Source organism: Triturus cristatus, chromosome 2_1 (genome assembly GCF_964204655.1).
Source record: "Triturus cristatus chromosome 2_1, aTriCri1.1, whole genome shotgun sequence".
Classification (NCBI taxonomy): domain Eukaryota; kingdom Metazoa; phylum Chordata; class Amphibia; order Caudata; family Salamandridae; genus Triturus; species Triturus cristatus.
The window spans coordinates 1,035,028,573-1,035,047,736 of NC_140581.1; positions in this window are offsets into that span (position 1 = coordinate 1,035,028,573).

The following is a 19,164-nucleotide window of genomic DNA, read 5'->3' on the forward strand; positions in this document are numbered from 1 at the left end:
TGAGAACATCAAAGAGGCCGTGAAAGTGCTCACCATTTGCCACCCCTCCCTTATCCCACTTCCTGCTTGTTTTTATTTACTGCCAAAAGTGGAGACCATTGATATTGAAGGGGATAACAAGCGAAGCAGTATTTATGACCGATTTGCACACACCATCAGCTCATTTCACATATTATCCACTCGCTATTGTCAGCAATGAAAATCTGGTTCAAAAAGTGAACAAATTTGAGGCCACCTGGTCGCCAGGGCAAAAGAGGTTCCAAATATGTGTGTCTGTTTTCTCACCAAGATCTGTGCCAAAATGGACAAGGAGGGGTGCGGACTAAATTACGGGAGGTACCTAAGGAAGCGATAGATGTTTGACCCGGGAACTGCAATGCAATTTAGTTTAACATCCAGAAGGTTGCTCTGTTTTGGGTATTCACAAACATGCAGAAATGAATTTGGAGTTACTTTTCCGACTAAGACAAGGCATGACTGGGGCAGTGTAGGAAATTCCTTCAAACCGCTCAATTTAATAGGTCATGCTAAGGGAGGCGTGCAATTCATTATAAAAATGGAGGGCACGAAAAAAAATACTTTCATGCATTATTAAAAAAATTGCACAATGTTCCTAACCGTATGTATGAGCAAAGGACAAGTCGTATAAAGCACATACATGCAAAATATGGAACACAGGTATGTGTCAATATCGTGAGTACCATTGCACACGTGCATTGCGACATGAACGTTTTCTGCATTGATAGAAGTAGAGTGTATGTGAATACTTAAACAATAACACGCAAGCGCGGGCAAACGTTTTGCATGGCACAGTTCACTTCACGCGTGTAACACCTACTTACCTCCAAGGGTCGGTCCCACGCTGTTTTGCCTAACACCCTTTGGGCGCATGTTGCAACTACCTTGCATAGAGGTTGTAATAAAATCCAGCAGAATCTAACAAATGCTTTAACAAACATGAATGACAGACTGCTTGGCACCTTGTGTCAGTTCGCAAGAGGAAGAGAGCGAAGAGTGCGTGTTTGAAATGCACCCGTCTCTGGCATGTTTTTACGAGGTCTGTGCTCGGGCTGCAGTCGCTGTCACAGAGCATGATTTGCTAGGCCCCAAAACCGGCTTCAGGGCCTGACCCCGAAGAGCTGACAAGACCACTTGCTTACTCCGGTTCGAAATGTGGTGTCAGGCGATGCCCTAACGGTGCCATTTCTTCCCGTTTTGTCTGGCCGGGTTGATGGTGATGATACGGGAAGGGCCACGCTTCGAAGTTGAAATGGCTGGGTGAGCCACTTCTGAAAAGTGTGATGCTGACAGACGGAGGCAACGCTGGGGAGTGATATTACACTGTAGCTGCTTTTTCCTCCTGCAGCAACAAGCAGCATCCTTTATTATTCACCTAATTGCAATATTGGTCCCAGGAACTCAAATAGCAAGCATTGGCATAGCCAATAGGTCTCGCCTTTGGGACCTTATAAGTGTTTAGCCATGCAACAGTTGATGTTGTTTCTCCAAGGATATTGTGCTGCATAACTAAATACTTATAAGGTCCCAAAAGCAAGACCTATTGGTTATGCCAATGCTTGTTCTGGTTCTATTCTCATTTCCTACTCCTGTTGTTAAATGTACTGTCTCCACAGTGGCCATTTGGATAAGGCTTTAGTCTCATACTGTATTTAAAAATACTAGAAAGGTTTAAACCCCACTCAATATCCAGTTGTTTTCCGATACTGTGAGGGTGTGCCACTCCAGTCTCAAGAACACGAAGAATCGATGGAGGTGCAACTATCCACAATTTCAAACAAGTGCCTCGTTCATAGCATATCTCATGGTTCTCAGACTTGCATGTTTGTCGGAGCCGCCAAACATGCAAGTCTGAGAACCATGACGAAAGCAGAACGATCCATCGTGTCAACTTCAAACTAAAAAGCAACAAACGCGCACAGCGTCTGAAGAGCCCATCGCCCCCGACAAGAAACGCGGTCGTGGCTTAAACTAAATTACTGCACACAGTGACGGAACGGCTAAGAATTCTCCAAAGTTTATGCAGCTACACGTTCTTACCGAACACTCTCTGCAGCGATAAAGTGGGAACTAATCTGTCAAACTTAATGCAGTTGACGTAAAACACAAAATTAATTAAAAGGGAACATGCTGGTATCTAAAAAGGTCAAAAGCTAACAATAAACAAAGAATCTCTAACAAGAATTCAGATTACACCGTGTTACAGCCCTGATGAAAATTCCATGATTAGTCTAGGGATTTGAAACGCGTCGGCACTATTTTATAAGGTTTCATGAGGGAAAACCAAATTTTTTTGTAGCCCAAAGTCTTTAAAAGGGGACATTGAACATTGATTTACTCCTAGAACTACAAGCCCAATCCCCATGGGTAGCAACACTCTTGAAGAAAACAAAATAGATGATAAGAGAGAGCTTATTGTTGATTTTGTGTGACAAATCATAAATTGGTGTAATATGTAATTAATTAAGGTTTGTGAATAATGCACTTTTCAAGAAGTTTCATTAACTTTCTGTTTATTCACAATGTATATCATGTATTGCTTAATGTTTGTTTAAATTGTAAGAGTGTATCATTTTATGCTCAGGCTTGCTAGCAGAAATGACTCAAAAGAAAGTTTAAATAAGGGTGAAATAAAAAAACAAGTCCTTTGACTTTTATACATTGGTCTTAAGTCTGCTTCAATAAATAGCAAGCAAAAGACGGTGGCTGGATTCCTTTTGGTAATACAACTTTAAGCTCGTCTCACTTGGCCACTATTAAGGACGTAACCCCTATTCTTAATCATTAAAGAGCTTGTAAGCAGTATACACATTCATCATAAATTGGACAAGTGGTAACAGGTTCTCTAGGTTCTGCATTCCTTGATCTTAAAGTAGATTTTATACTGGAACCCTTTCTTCCCAAAAGAAATAAAAGTGTAGTTGTGATTGGGCAGTGTGTGTATCACAGCGGCATACTACAACGTTGCCATCACAATTTGCGGCTGCCATACCTCCCTGGAATCCCCCGGGTGTCTAGTTTTCAGAAATGTGTGGGTTTGGTAGGTTTCCCAAGGTGGCCGCTGAGCACCGGGCCAAAAACCCAAGTGACCACCCTTGCAAAACCAGGTCGTTTTGAGATAGGCAATTTTCATGTCGCCTCACTACGTTGTGAGCCCTTGCCTGTCGCGGGTACTTGGGCCTCCAACACGAGTGAGGCACCATTTTTATCGGGAGACCCGGGGGAACGCTGGGTGGTAGGAAATTTGTGTCAGCCCGGTGATGCCACAACTTTCCCACACAAAAATTTGTGAAAAAGGTGATTTTTTTCAGCTAAATTTGAGGTGTGTAGGGCATTCTGGGTAAGGAAACATTGGAGGATCCACGGAAGCCATACCTCCCTGGAATCCCCCGGGTGTCTAGTTTTCAGAAATGTGTGGGTTTGGTAGGTTACCCTAGATAACCGCCAAGCCCGGTGCCAAAAACTCATGGGACCCCCTTTGCAAAACCAGGTTGTTTTGTGATAGGTAATTTTGATGTCTCCTCAATTGGTTTTGGGCCCTTGCCTGACACGGGCACTAGGCCTACCCACGCAAGTGAGGTACCATTTTTCTCAGAAGACTTTGGGGAACGCGGGGTGGGTGGAATTTTGTGGACCCACGCAGATTCCAGAACTTTCCACCACAGAAATGTGAGGAAAATGTGTTATTTTGGACACATTTTTAGGTTTGCAATGGATTCTGGGTAACAGAACCTGGTCACCCCATCCTGGATTCCCCTCGGTGTCTAGTTTTAAAAAATGTACAGGGTTGCTAGGTTTGCCTACGTGCCAACTGCACTAGAGCCCAAAATCCACAGGCATGCACATTGCTAAAAAAAAGCCGGAGCCCAGTGGGCTTTCTGCCACCCTGGGGGGGAATCGGGGAAGGGGGTTTCATCCTGATATGCCCCTAAAGGGGCAGAAAGACTGTGGCTATTTTTTGTGGGGGTGGGGGCATTGGTATGACCATTTTGGGCAGCCCCCACGCATAAAAAAAGCCTGCGTACTCGCTGGCGCCTAGTGGGCTTTCTGCCCCCCCAGGGGGCAGATCAGGGGCCGCTGCCACCAACTACCCTCCCAGGGGGGAAGAAAGACTGGAGTTTCTCTGGGGGTGGGGTGGGGGTATTGTCATGCCCATTTTGGGGAGCCCCTACCCCTACACTAATAAAACAAAAAAATCCATGGTTTCTAGTGGGCTTTCTGCGCCCCCCCGAAGGGGCATATTGGGGGCTACTGCCCCATCTGCCCCCCAGGGGGGGCAGAAAGGCTGTAATGGTGGCGGGGGTGGGGGCATTGCCGTGCCCGTTTCGGGCAGCCTCCACCCTAAATAAAATCCATCACCCTAAAGAAAATTGCGCGAAAAAAATCCCTGGCGTCAAGTGGGCTTTCCGCCCCCCGAAGGGGAAGATTAGGGGCAAATGCCCCATCTGCCCCCCAGGGGGGTAGAAAGGCTGTAATGATGGTGGGTGGGTGGGTAGGGGCATTGGCGTGCCCGTTTCGGGCAGCGCCCACCCTAAAAACAATCTACAAATAAATGCCCCATCTGCCCCACGGGGGGCATAAAGACTGTAATAATTGGGGGGGGCATGGGCCTACACGTTTTGGGAAGCCCCCACCTCTATCTTTTATTTTTTTTTATTCCCTGGTGTCTAGTGGGCTTTTTGCCCCCCCCCCCGGGTGGGCAGATTGGGGGCCGATGCCCCATCTGCCCCCAGGGGGGGCAGAAAGGCTGTAATGGTGGCGGGTGGGTGGGGGCATTGGCGTGCCCGTTGCGGGCTGCCCCCACCCCAAAAAAAACCTAAAAACTAATCCCTGGTATTTAGTGGGCTTTCCGCCCCCCCGAAGGGGCAGATTAGGGGCCAATGCCCCATCTGCCCCCCGGGGGGGGGCAGAAAGACTGTAGTAATTGGGGGAGGGGTGGGGGCATGGGCAGCCCCCACCCCTATTTCTTTTTTTTTTTTAATTCCCTGGTGTCTAGTGGGCTTTGTACCCCCCGGGGGGGCAGATTGGGGGCTAATGCCCCCATCTGCCCCCCAGGTGGGGGCAAAAAGACTAAATGGTACCAATGTTAGTTGGGGGGAGCAAAGGCCCTTGCCCAAGGGGCCGCTCCCCCCTCCCTGGTGTCTAGTGGGTGGATCCCTGCTTGGGGATCGCCCTCCTGTGGCGTGCTCAGGGGGCACGTAGAAAGTTAAACTGAAATGAGCCTCTTGGCTCATTTCAGTTTCACTTTCACTGTAATGACGTCGGCGCGACGTGCGCGCCGATCGTCATTACAGTGAAAGAGGGGGGGCCTCGGGAGCTGGGGAAGCTCTTCCCCAGCTCCCGAGGCTATTTTTAATTAAAGGGAATCCCTCTGATGCCCGCACCAGAGGGATTCCCCAGGGAACGCCTCATGACGAGCTAGACTCGTCATGGGCACAGCGCGACTGTGCTCCATGACGAGTCCAGCTCGTCATGGGCACACAACGGGTTAATAGCACCTACACTCGTGATTAGGCCGTAGTGTCTTATTTTGTCATCAACTTTCTGGGAGGCTTTAAACATGTTATAATAATTAAATGCCCAGTCCAATTAAATCTAAATATATTTAGGCGAATCAATATTTGTTGATTTCATATATTTTGCAAAGTTTTCCCATGATATTGAATTGTCAAGTTCAGTCACCCATGGCTCAGGCAACAGTTGTGATTCAGCTCTTAAAGGAAACTATTTTGCAGTTTATGAATGGATAGAGACAGAGCTGTATAATACCAAGAAGTGATTGAGACTTTGTGGAGGCTTCTTTCTGAAGAATTTCCTGAAACCAAGAAGAATCCCTTGTCTATTATCTGCCCAGAGATATTATATTCAGAATTACCATTCGGACAACGCCTGAGTTAATGATTGAGATCCTGCTTGAAGCTGAACATTCTTCCCACAAAGCCCCACCTACCTCCCTAACTGACAAGGCCAGAGATTTTGCAACAGTTAATTCAATTTGAGTAGACAACGAAACAAGACACAGACTCATCAAGAAAGGATTATTTCACGCCTACTTTTAGAGGTGTGTCACAAGGTGCCATAATCTGGGTAAACCAGGCTCTTAAAGAAAGCTAGAAATATCACACCCACCTCTACAGGTGTGTCCTAAGGTGCCACACTCTTGGTAAAACCAGACTCTTGAAGGAAAACAATAAATGTAGAATACTTTTATTGACAATTAACATTGCACTCACAAAAGCACCTGACAATGAACCTTGTCAGTGCTCTAATAATGTACTGTTTGCTTGTTGCTATATGGATTGCTTGATATGTGAAAAGGTGATCAGTAAATACATGTTTTAAGTAATAATAATGAGTTCACTCTGGCTTTATGTGTTGTTTGCTCTGAGCAATGACTGGGGCGGCAGGTAATTGTGCATCCTACTGACCATGGTAATGCTCTGTAGCATGTTTTCTCACATCATTTTGCATGTTGAAGATTCAGTGTCCACCCCACTCTATTTAATTTCTAATTCTGTAATATTGCAGATAACTTGTTTGACCCCATATAAAATAATTTACAATTACATTTGAAATCCTTCACTGTATTTGTTTTATCATGAGCATGTGTGTTTCTTTTATCATGTGCACGTGTTTTATCATGTGCATGATGCATTCATAACATTCTGTCTTGAAATCATGGTACAGTACCAAGACTGCTCACTTGGCTCACCTTACACATCATAGATGGTGCTCTTATGACAAGCAGGCCTTTTCCATATATGCACCCAGGATCAGGAACAACATCCCTGTATCCATCATGACTGCCCCAATGTTGCTCCAATTTAGGATAGAGTTGAATATGCACCTCTTTAAAGAACACAGTATCCCAATGCAGTAACGGGCCACTCCTCCTAGAAACCAGCTACTATTCCTATCAGCCATTGGCTTTAATCATGTCTTTGACCATGTATAGCACTCCACTGCCTTTTGACTAGCTTCATCTAATAGACATACCACATGCATCCATGCATAACTAATACATACTAGGACCAGGTAACATTTCTGATACGCTGCCATAATCTATTATAATTTTGCACATTTCATAATACTCTTGTGATGGACCTGGGCCTCTAAGCAGGGTCATTTCAGATTTTTCCTTCCTTCTCTGAACCCGTTTTTGTTGGCTTTAAGACTATGTGTACCTTTCCATGCTACCAGTGACAAGGCTCTTCCACTCCCTCTTTTAAGCATGGCAAAATCGCCTAACACCTGATTAGAACTTTTCATTTTCTTGTTATTTCCTGTTAAAGGATTAAAGGACCTTACATATACTTAGGGCCTGTAAATTAAATGCTGCTAGTGGACAGCAGCACCATTTATGCCACCTACTAAAGTAGCCCAGTAAAAAATGTCGTAGGCGTGCCACTTCACCCTGTAGGGCAGTTTGAAACTGCCATTAAGACTGGCAAAATAAACCTTTGTCAGACCAAAACCTTCCTTTTTAATACACATAAGCCATCCATGAAAAAGGCTCTAAAGGCTCATGGAACAGGCTACATGGTATTCAAATAGTAGGTCATGCGTGCTTAGGTTTTACCTGTCTTGCCAAAGAAAAACTCAGAAAGTCAATCAATCATTCAATATAAACTGCATTCATTTTTTTACAGTTAAAACCATAAAAGTCACTGAATCAAAACAAACATCCATAAAAATTCCAACAAAATACAAGGAGTAGTGCAGTATGGTCAACATAGTCATATGATTGCAAAGTTAAAAAGAAAGGCCCCACCAATAAGGTTAGTCACAGCTGGACCTGAGCCTGATAGCAGCCCTTAAAAAGCTAAGCGTGTGCAATACTGAATCACTTGAAAGCAGTTGTAAAAAAGAAAAAGCAGTTCTAACCTTCTTAAAACATACTTTCTTAAGAATAGGAACAATAAAAGACCTTCTAGGAACCTCATAAAAACTAGAAAACATAAAAAACTCAGAAAGTCATTTTTTAGCTGTAAATGTATCCCTCCAATAGACCAACAGTGGATTACCTTATCACACTTAATAAGTGATATCTTCAGTTTGGGAAAAGATAGGAAATGCTTCCCCCATTAAAATGAATTACAATGTAAATTCATCTTTAATGGTAAAATTCGATCTTAAGTTAGTATTTTGCAAATGTCATTTTTAGAACATTGGCATTTTTCTTCTCAAAGCAACTATGCCTTTCTGCTAGTGCCCTGGGTCGAATGTCTCCTGGTGTGGGATGTTGTGGGTTGTGTATTTTTTCCAGACATTGGTACAAAGGAGGCCTATAAGTAAGGGGAGTGAGTCTTCGTGACAGGATGGCTGTGAGAAGCTATAGTTTGCCCTGATTGCACTTCAAAGGGTTCTTCCTTCATCCCACACAAAGGACCCTGAAACCACACCTCTGCTTGCCTTTATTACCCTAGACGGTTTAAAGACAGGACTAGGGCAAGGGGATAAACTGACCAGAACCAGGTTTGGAGGTAGGCCAGAGAATTCCAGCACATAAAGGCTGATTCCTTCAGAACCTCTCATAAGAACAATCCTTGACCTGTAGAAGATTCAGCAAAAGAGCTTCCCTGCTGTCTTAAAAATGAAGACCCGACTTGCTTGCCTTGAACCCAGGGTCCCCAGAAGTGATTCCAAGGGTCAGACCTCCTTTTTGAGCTGCTACAGGGGCATAATAAGCTTCCAGAGGCCTTCCTGCAACTGCCCAGATGACCAAGATCAACTGTACCTGCCTGAGTCCTGCTGCTGCCCTCTCCTGTAGCTGTGTATTGATACCCAAGAAGTGCACCAATGTCCCGGACCATGGCTGGCATCAGAGTGTGCTCCTCCTGAAGAAAATGTAAAGATACTGAAGCTTTCGGCTCCTTGTGACTGCGAATCGGCCTCTTCATGCCAAGAACTGACCACACACAACAACTGCCAATGCAATGCTCCTGAGGGACCTGTACTTCAGTGTGAAAACAACCGTTGGCTGTGACTTCCAATACAAAATCCTAACGAAACCTTCACTTTGAGCCTACATCATGTGACGACCACCAATTCATGGCTTCAGCGTTGACTAGCTCTTCTTATCAATACAGCAATTATTCGCGACAGCCGACCTACTCCGTGCGGCGATTACGACCTCCTTGCCGCCCCTCATCAATGGGAATGACAGCTTATCACGCAAACATAAGAAGGTAACCCTTCAGCAGGATGAACCTGGTCTCTGTTTCTAATTTGCGCTCAATCACAAACTTTGTCCTGGTACAGGGTGAGCAGTAAACAACAGGTGGTATTTTGTCCTTTTTGGTGCTATTTTCACAAAAACTTTAAAACGAATGTGTCCAGTTCTATTCATTAGATTTTTGACATTTTGGTGTCATTTTATTTTTTTAAATTGTACACCATTTTTCTAAATTGTTTTCGGATTTTTTGAGTTGTCTTTTTACCTTGTTACTGTTTAAATGCTGCGTAAATACTTAACACATTTCCTCTAAGTTAAGCCTGATTGCGTTTGTGCCAAGTTACTAGATGGTTAAGCACAGGTTTATTTAGTGACTTTTGTGGTTTATCTTGACAAGAATTGTGTTTATTATTTGTGTGGGGCTTCCACCCTCCTCAATTTCTCAAAGCTTTTTATGTGAATTTTGCAAAATTACACAAGTACACCATGCAGAACAGGAGCACAGGAACAACCAGAAAGCCAGTGGCATATATTGTGCATTTACAGGAAAGCAATTTACTCAAATTTTGCAAACATTTAATGTTGCAAATATACATACATAAATACACACATGTACATATATAGGAAGGCAGAAAATGCATGAAACACGTCTTTGTGGTCAGTTTCATTGACAAATGCAAAAAATAAGGAAGAGAATAGTGCCAATCTATTCACTCTTCAAACAAAATACCTGACAGTAATAGCATTTTTTCTTTTTTCAATTTTAAAAACATTGCAAGTCTTTTTATTGGGCCCAATGTAGACTGATGCAACTTTCTAAACCTTAAAACTGCATTCCATAATAGGGAATTATTTTGGACAGAATTCCTCTGATGTACACGGACAGAAAGAGGCTAGTCACTTGCCATCAGCATTTCACATTTACATGCCACATGGTGTCTGAGATATGCAAATTGTATTCATATCCTTAATTTTATTTCAGGATTCAGCACCTGATTTACAGAGAATCATGCAAGATACGCAAATATTTGAAATAGTACATCTGCACACACAATTAAGACGTTAAGGTAAGTTGTAGTTAAGAGGTTTATTCAAAACACCTCATCCAATGGCATCTCACATCTAACTGTCATCACCTCATCTAATCCATCACCCCCAATTCCATGTTCTATGTTCCATGGAATCTATGGCGACAACCCAACCATGGCTAGAGGCCACGGGGAGCATGGGCAGAGGAAAAGAAAATCCTCACAGAAGTCCAGTACGGGTTTAGACAGGGCAGGGGGACCATAAAACAGTGTCTTAATTTGACACTGATGTTAGGAAAGCACACCATGGTAAAAAAGGTCCAAATATATTGATGTCTCCCCTCCCTATCCTCCTCTACGCAGACGATGCAGTTCTATTGGCAAGCACTCCTCTGGCACTTCAAAATCTCATCATATAATACACAGCATTTATGCATGATGGGGACCTATACGTAAACAAACCCAATACTTATATTATGGCAATGGGTGGTGATTAAAAGAAGACAATGAGATACCATCTAGATGGTGGAAAAATAGTGCAAGTCCAGTATTTTAACTATTTTTCGGTTGTTATTGACTATAAACAAAATTGGAAGGAGATGTTGCAAAGTCGAGCTAATTTAATGGCCCAAAGTATTGTTGATATATTTAGATTTTCCCCAAAAATGGTCTGTAAGCTGATAACAGAAATGTCTAAAATGTATTTGACTAAAACATTATGAACAGCCATATATGGGGCAGCAATCTGGGGGACAACTGACGTGACAGCACTCCAAGTTTTAGTAGGTACATTTATCAAAAGGTTGTTGTCAGTCCCACTAGCATGTAATAATTTTGTTGTACATAAAGAAGCCAGTATGCCCTTCATTACTGATGTCATTAAATTTGCGTCACTCTCTGTTTGGTTATCAGTACGGAAAAGGGGCACTGTGGGTTTGAACCAGAAAATCTTGAAAGATATCCTGAACCTGGACAATGCTCATAAAATCCCCTGGCTATCATTTGTTAGACAAACCTTAACGTATATGACACCCCAACCCTTTGTGAACATTTTCCCAAATCTAGATTGAAGGACATTTTCTTAACGAAAGCTATTCTTGACAGGTGGGATACTCATAAAGAAAAACAATCTGTAAAGTTTTACGATAGTACTCTGCAGATACCCAAACATTTTCATTATTATCTAGGGCTTGTTGAGAACAACCAGCATTGTTTCATTCTGACCAGATTTCGATAAATCTAATTCTGTTAATGTTGGGCCATCCAAATTATTTATTCTCTAGAAGCAATCTATTGTCCTGTCCGTGTGTAATAAGGCGACCAAATCGACCTTACATTTCATATTGTTCTGTCCTTTGTATATAATAGAGAGGAAGATTTGTATTGTCCCACTTTTAAATAAATTCTCCTTGCGTGATCTAGCCCCAGCTCTCGCTCTATTTTGTCAATTAGAAACTCCACTGGTTTGTTATGCACTGGCTTCTTTTTTATTGGCTGCCTTGAGAACCCATAAGGTTTTTAGTATAACACCTATCGCACTTTAAGACCATTGCTTCAATCGATGTACTTGTTTTTAATACTCATGATCACTGCTATTTGACTCTATTTTAACCCACGTAAACAGAGCGGCATACAGTCTGGAACTGGCACAGGGCACGTGCGCCAGCCCCATTTATTGGCATGGTCACCTGACAGGTGACACCTGTGATAGATGAGTGTGGGGTGGATGTGGAAGCCATCCCTCAAGGAGGGGGGGGTGGAAACACAACATTTGTAGGAACACTAGATTGACCAGCTGGTCACAACATCCCTCCCAAACTTTATTAAAAATGGACAACAAGTCTAACCTGTGGGAGAGAACAAACTAGCATACAAAACTCTGCAGAGTCTATTCAGGCTGCTTGCAGGACAGGATAAGTGGCCAGGTGCAGCTTGTAGGAGCACCAGGCATCATGACTCGCCCCCTTTGTTTTAACCGGACTACCCTGGGCATGAATGGCAGTGTAGATGAAGTCCAAATTACACATTTGCCAGTCCAAGGTGTCACGGTCCACCTGGGCACTGTAGGTCCTGTCCCACTGTGTGGTAGTCTATTTAAAATGTGCGCTGTGAGGGTGCCTTTGGAGCAATAGTTGAGTCTGCTGCTGATATGTCTGCTAAAACACACTAGCTCCATGGATAGCAAGCCTCGAAAGACAGATGGCTTCACCGCAACTGTTGAAGAATCTTATCGGATGCCTCAGTGCTCCCAGCTGCCGGCTGGTGGAGCAACTTCAGGCTTCCCTCTCTTACCAGGATTCCCTTCTCACTGGAATCCCCTGAGGTCCTCTTCACCAGGCCTTCCACAGGACTGTGTTTGGACTGTGCAGTATCCCTTCCATGCCACACCTTTGGGCCATGGAGGAATTGCCACCAGTCGCACCTTTAAATCACTCACTCCACCTCAAAGGTAGAGGTTTTAGGGTCGATGTACTCCTACCATCCAAACTCTGGTACACAGACATTTACAGGGCAGTCTTTGTGGTGACCCGGTCTCCATTCGTGCTTTTGTTAATTCCTGATACCTGCCGTGGAGTGGCTTCAGACACATCTCTCTTGGCGGGACTCCCATCTCATGGGAATCCTTGAGGCTCTTGCATCTGGATTGCCAGGGGACTGCGTGAACTGTGCACGCCTCACATAGGCATTGCCAAGGGGTCGCTAAAGAACTCTCAACAGGGCCACATACAAGCCTCATGTGCAATCCCAAGAGTGAATCATCCAATGGTCGAGATTGCTTTCACCAGCAGGCGTCAGGTTCACCAGTACTCACAGCTGGTTCCTGGGCAGCCAGCCTCCCACAAAGCCAAATCTTTCTTATTGACCTCTGGGTGTTTAATAGACATAGGGCTCCACTCTAGATATCCAGTGCTCCTTGGACGTTCTTAGAGATCCACTTGATTGCAGTAACACTTGCAGTTCTTAGTCTGTAATTTGCGGTGAGCCAGGTGCCTACTACACAACATTCTCTTCTTTTTTCGTCACGCTTTAGTGCTGTGGACTTGTGCTTCACTTTTCTTCACCTCTTCCATCTTCTTTTCTTCCCTTCTTCTCCTCTTCCATCAGACCAGGCTCTCCATGTGACATGCACTTTACTTAGTCCTGAGGGGTAGGACGTAACCAGGAAGGTCCGACTCTCTTCTCTTCTTTCTTCCCAGACCAGTCCTCTCGCTGTGATCTTCTTTTCACAGCGACCTCCCTGGTCACGTCCTGTCCTACCTGTAGGACTGGAAACCTCTTCAAGTCATGGACCTTTCACATATCTTCCTTTAATGGACCTGTCACAGGTCTCTTCATGCACCTCTCATAGGTCTCCTCTTCGTGGACCCCTCACAGGTCTCCTCTTTGTGGACTTCTCACAGGTCTCCTCTTCTTGGATCTCTCACAGGTATCCTCTTTGTGGACCTCTCACAGGTCTCCTCTTTGTTTGAGGGTGCACTCCTTGCACTCGCTCCTGCCTCCACTTAGGCACTTCAAACCTGCTCTTCACCAATGTAAGGGTCGGGCCCTAGGCCCCCATGCAGTTATAATAAACACATGGACACAGTGGGATACATTCTGGAACTGACCTAGGGCACGTGCGCCCAGCCCCTTTTATTGGCAGGGTCACTTGACCCTGACAACAGTGATGGATAGGTGTGGGGTGAGTGTGGAAGCCAGCCCTCAGGGATAGGCTGGTGGAAACACAGCATTTGTAGAAACACTAGACCATGACCAACCAGTCACTACTGCTGGTAGGGTTCCGTGTGTGGTGGCCGAGCATGGACCCAAATACTGCAGCTACCCCAATTGCTGATCTATTCACTGAGTGATCTAGTGCCTTTTGTGTGGTGGTGTGCAGGTTTGCTAGGTTTCCTAAGTGACAGTTAAGCTAGGGCCAAAAATCAACAGCTAACCACATTGGGAAAAAGGTACATTTTCAGTGCAAAAATGTGACGTGTGTATGTTGTGTTTGGGGCCTTTTTCTATTCAGGGCACTTTGCCTAACCACACAAGTGAGGTACCACTTTTATCAGGAGACATTTGGGAAATGCTGGGACTTAGGAAATATGTGGGTCACCTCAGATTCCAGAAGTTTTCCTCACAGAAATGTGAGAAAAATGTGTGTTATTAGTCAAATTTTGAGGTTTGCAAGGGCTTCTAGGTAAAAATACCTGGTGGGAGCCATGCAAGTCATGCACCCAGGGACTCCCCTGGTTGTCTAGTTTTTAAAAATGTGCAGGTTTGACAGACTTCCCTAAGTTTATCAAACCAATAATCCACGGGTCTGGCGAGCTCAAAACTGCTCTGATGCACAATCAGTATAAGCCTATATTTAGGGAGGAGTCCTTTTAAGAGGACGGAATCCCATCACCTACTGAGGTGGCATGCTTCATCATCTGGGATCTCCTCTTGGTTGCAATCCCTAGTGCAACCAAAGGCTACAACCACCTCACTGTGAGGGAGGAGCTTAGGGATGTTTTATTGATCAATGAGTCGGATCTCCTCAAATCCACTGGATGCGAAGCATAATGAGTATTACGGATGATGGTTGCAGTGCAAGAAATAGTGATGTGAAAAGTGATAGATAAAATTGGCAACCAAGAGAAAAAATAGTTTCTTAGTAAACTCTTGGTGTCAAGGTTAAAAAACAGTGCATGTGCAGTTTAAGAAATAATGACTGCACTGGTCCGAAAAACCATGGATGTATGGGTGAACACCTCCGGTTGCAGCTTGTGTAAGTTCCAGGGTACCAACGGAGAGAGCGGTGCCTCACGTCCTGAGCTGTTGCCAGGTGAGGTGAGGTGTTCACCCATACATCCATGGGTGACACCAACATTCTTGTGAGGTCTTCCCATACACGACACAGGTTTATGTAGGTTGTAATTTTTCCAACAGCAAAACACACAAGATGATGGACGGAATGTTGCACATTGACATTGTTCTGTATTCTGTCCATCAGCTGTTGTTTTTGTATTTTTTCCAACCACATCACTATCATATGCACCACTTTTTGCAGTAGCAATCACTATCTAGGTCCTGAGGAATGCCACGATCAGAGCGTGTTCACTATGGCTGAAACATGTAGACCAGTTTTTCGGATCTCGGTGGGTCATGGGATTCCATCCTCTTAAAAGGACTCCTCCTTAAATATAGACTTGTACTGATTGTGCCTCAGAGCAATTTTGAACTCGGCAGACCCGCGGATTATCGGTTTGAGATATTGTTGTTTGTGGGGAATAAATCTGCGCAGGTCTTTAAACTTTTCACTTAGACCCCCTATCTAGCGTTTTGTGTTGTTTAGACTTCCCTAAGTGCCACGTGTGCTAGGGCCCAAAATACAAAGCTATCCACACTGCAAAAAAGGGATTCGTTTTCAGTGCAAAAATATAATGTGTCCATGTTGCTTTTTGGCCCGCATCCTGTTATGACCATTACACCTAACCACCCAAGTTAGGTACCATTCTTATTGTAAGACATGTGGAAACCTAGAATATTAGAAGATAAGTTATTATCAATTGGAATTCACTACATTTTTGGCTTCCAAATGTCAGCCAATGTGCAAGAAAGAAGACATTTTTAAAAATGTCCTCTGAATCACTTGCTAGTATGGATACCCACAAATTCACAGATGTACAAATACCTACTGCTCCTTAATCTCCATATCCGATGCCCATTTCAGAAATCAAAGGTTTTCTTGATACCCATTTTTCACTCATATTTCACCATAAGAATTAGTCTATACTTGGTACACATGGAAAACCCATTGCATGGTGCAGCTCAATTGTTATCACTGGGTGCCTCTGGTTCTTGAACAAACTACAAATCCTATATATCCCCGCAACTGGAAGGGTCTAGAGGACATGTTGGTATATTGGTTTTGTAAATCGCCCATTTTGACAAAAAGTCAGAGATTATCTTTTCTCCTACACATTTTCAATATTTCTTGATTTCAACAGTTAATTTCCTTGAGAAACCCTTAAAGGATCTACTCGCATGACCTCCTTGCTGAATTCAGAATTTTGTCTACATTTCAGAAAACTGTAACTGTCCTGGCTCACCCATGGGTTTCACACCGGTTTTCACCACAAACTGGAAGTTGAAAGCGCAAAAATTAGGAAAAATGGGCTACCCCTTAAAAAATTAGAAATCTGTGATAAAAATAGGTATTCTGATTAATCTCAGCATGTTCCTGAAAGCTGGGATGATGGTGATTTTAGCACAGAAAACCTTTGAGCAATGCCATTTTTAGAAAAAAAACAGACACTTTTTTTATGGTGCATTTATTTCCTAGTTTTCCCACAAAAAGTCCACAGTTTACTATATTTTTCCTATTTTCTCGGTCCCCTTCAGGGAAGTCTAAAAACCCTGTGTACCTTTAGAATCCCTAGGATTCTAAACATATACAAATTTGGCATGGATATCTTGTGTGGAAAAGTTATGGAGGCCTAAGTGTGAAGTACCCCAAATAGCCCAAAAAGAGCTCGGTATTGGGATGAAAAAGCCTTAGCAGTTAAGGATTAAGGGGCATATCAACAACAACCGGCGATAATTATCACTGAGCGCACTTAGCGCTCGGATAATTATCGCCGGCTAGCGCCGATTTTTATCGCTGAGATAGCGTGCTATTAGCAACGCTTATCTCATCAGCGATAAAAATCCTAGCGCTAACTGGCTAACGTGAGATTATCGCTGGAAACCCAGCGATAATCTCACGTTAGCTAGTTGATAGGGACTCACAAACTTAGCCATGATATCCTCCTTCCATAGGATATCATGGCTAAGTCAGTCCTGAATCAGGTGTTAGGAAAGTAGCGATAACAGGTGTTATCGCTACTTTTCCTGACGCTATGCTTCATAGCGTGGGGCTTGATGATAGGAGAAATGTCGCTTAGCGACATTTCTTCTATCATGTCAGGTCAGGAACGCCCACTTTGCATCTCATTAGAGACGCAAAACTGGGCGTTAGAAATCCCCACGCTAAAGCAAGGTTTCACGCGTTAGCATGGGCTTGCTAATATAGCGATCAAATGATCGCCGCTTTTCGGACGAAAACAGCCGCTAGAGCGGCGATAATTTAGCGCCTCGTTGTAAATATGCCCCTAAATTTTTGTGGTTTAAATTTCGTAACATTTAATTTCCATTACTAGGCATTGGAAAGTGGAGCAAAATTAATTGAAAATGTCCTTGCTTCAGAGGTAGTCTCTGACTTTAATGGCAACACCATCACCAATTCTTTCTTCCCGGTCTAGGTGAATAATAGAGGACGTCCACAATAGTTTCCAAAGTTTCATTTGGGCTTGCCTCTGGAGGTATTATTGTGCCCAGTTTCTGTATGTTGATAGTGTTGGCTATTTCTACACTATGTTTGACAGCCACCCTGCAGTTGTACAGTAGGCATTAAAGAAAGAAGAAACTTTCATTCCAATGGATAGGAATGGGGTTGGGGTCCATTAGATTTAAATCAAATTGTTTTGCTCAATCTTCCTCAAGTGAGGAAAAGTATAAATAATCCTTGACGGAAACAAAAGGATCCTGTACATCAAGAGGGGGGCCAATATAGAATTGTAAGTGTGACTTGTTTAGGATACATCCATGGCCTAGCTGCTAGAGATGAGGTTAAAGGAGAATTGCTCCACATACCTGAAAATGGTGTTCAAGTTTCTAGGGAGACAGCAGCAATCTGATGACGTAGGGGTATTTTGAATGCCAAATCCGTGGTTCCCTGACTAATTTGTAGTTGGGGGTACCATTAAGTTTCATATAACAAAGCCTCATCTGACTCTGCAGTTGGAAACGTATGACTAATGTAATAAATGGGGTTGTTGGTTGACTAAGATGTGAGCCCTGGTCAAGCAGCAACCAAAATCCTTGTCAGGGTAAGGTACAGGCAAACCCCAAATGAACCTGTTCTCACCCCCTTTGTAGCTTCACACAGAGCAGTCAGGCTTAACTCACAGTCAATGGGTCCAATTCACAAAGGCAATCTGAGACAACAGTCTAACTTTATGACTTTTGGTATTCGCGGAGGTAATTTGCGAGTTGTATCTTTACGCCCACAGTCTGGCCGGAATCTCGGACTTGGGCCATACTCTCCGTACTAGGGCCGTACTCCTTGGCTCGGGCTGTACTCTCCGGATCTGGCCTGATGAAGTGTAAACAATGGGCCGGAATGCAATTTTTACAAAAAGGAACATTAGGAACGGTCAATAAATGGTAGAGACGGTCATGAAAATCAGTTTGACAGAGAAAAAGGTGTGGCCAGACACTACATCACATTCCAGAAAGGTTTGCTCCTTTGCATCCTGGTACATCCAGTCCACAATTTGCGCTCCCTGCAGTGTTGACAGCCTGAGCCGGAGAGTATGGCCGAAGCCGGAGAGAATGGCCAGGTTGCAGAGAGTACAGCCCAAGCCGGAGATTCCGGCCCGACTTCGGACATAAAGATACAACTCGGAAATGATCTCTGTGAATACCAAAAGTCTTAAAGTTAGACTTTTGTCTCAGATTGCCTTTGTGAATCGGGCCAATGTTATGTTATAAATGGTATGTTATAAATTGTATAGAGCACGTAGCTGCCACAGCAACTGGGCTTCCCAGCACTAGTCCTGAAATCTAAATGTTCTGCAACAATGTTCGGGTAGGCTGAATGCCCCAAGGAAAATCCTAAGTGGAGAAAAGCCAGGTCTTCAGAAGCTTCCTGAAGGATGAGTGGTTCTGGGCGTTCCTGATAAGGAAAGGAAGCAAAATCCAGAGAACTCAAACTTTTGCACAAAAAGAGTGGCCTCCTGCTCTTACTCTCTTAACACAAGGAACAGTGGCCAGGGTTGGCTGAGTAAAGGGGCCATGAAGGTCGATACAGGATTAGCAAACTGGAAAAAATAGAGGGCTCCTGGGAAAGTAAGGTCTTATGGGTGATATTCA